Genomic DNA, 1,360 nt, shown 5'->3' on the forward strand with positions numbered 1-1,360 from the left:
AGGAACAACCATGTCTTAGTTATTTTGGGCTGCTCTACAAAAATTCCAATGACTGAGTGGCTAAAACAACAATATTTATTGCTCACATTTCTGAAGGCTGGGAAGTCCAAAATTAAGGTTCCAGGGATTTCTGGAGGGGCCCTCTTCCTGGTTTGCTAAGGAATGTCTTCTTGTATCTTCACATGGCATAGAGAGAGAGAGAGAGAGAGAGAGAGGAAGCAAGCTCTCTCTGGTCTCTTCTTATAAGGGCACTGATGAAATGGAAAAATCCCTAAGAACACACAACTTACCAAGGCTGAATCATGAAAACACAGAAAATCTGAACAAACCTATAACTAGCAGGGCTACTGAATCAGTAATCAAAAACATCTCTAAAAAGAAAATGCCAGGATCAGATGGTTTCACTGGTGAATTCTAACACACTTTTAAAGAAGAATTAACACCATTCCTACTTAAACTCTTCCAAAAAAAAAAAAAAATGAAGAGGAGGGAACAAGTCCAAACTCATCCTAATAGTGAAATTTTCTGTTGTTTTCTAACAGCATACATTATAAATTATTTTTATTAATTTGTAAAGAAAACTTTGGATTTACTTACCTGTTTAACATTTTAGTTATTTGCTCACTATTATGCATATCAGACTATTCTTCTGACATCTTTTGTTCATTCTTAAGGAGTTAATTTAGTACAGGTCTCTTGTTGGTAGTCTCACTTTTTATTCATCTGAAAGTGTCTTTTTCTACTCTAATTTTTCATATGTTGATTTCCTGGTGTGTATCAGTTATCTACTGCTATATAGAAAAACAACATTTTTTTAAGATTTTTTTTTGATGTGGACCATTTTTAAAGTCTTTATTGAATTTGTTACAATATTGATTCTGTTTTATGTTTTGGTTTCTTGGTCGTGAGGCATGTGGGATTTTAGCTCCCTGACCAGGGATCGGACCTGCACCCCCTGCATTGGAAGGTGAAGTCTTAATCATTGGACAGCCAGGGAAGTCCCACTATTTATTTTATTTGGTGTTCACTTTGAGTCTTCAATTTAGTCTGTGTTCAACTGGATGGTTCTTCTGCTGGTTCTGTCTGGGACTCATTCATGTGACTATATTCAGCTTGTGGATCAACATGAGCTTGTTGGTCTAGGGTAAGGTTAACAAACCTCAACAGTATTGACGTTTTGAATGGGATAACTGTGTTTCATGGGGCTTTCCTATATATTATGAGATATTTAGCAGTATCTATTGCCTCTATCTTTGAGATGATGATGGAACTTCCAGAATCATGACAACCAAAAATGTCTCCAGACAAATGTTCCCTTGGAAGCAAAATTGTCTCTGGTTGAGAAACACTTATGTGTCAA

This window comes from Monodon monoceros, unplaced genomic scaffold (assembly GCF_005190385.1).
Source record: "Monodon monoceros isolate NGI ecotype Baffin Bay Population unplaced genomic scaffold, NGI_Narwhal_1 Super_Scaffold_22, whole genome shotgun sequence".
NCBI lineage: Eukaryota > Metazoa > Chordata > Mammalia > Artiodactyla > Monodontidae > Monodon > Monodon monoceros.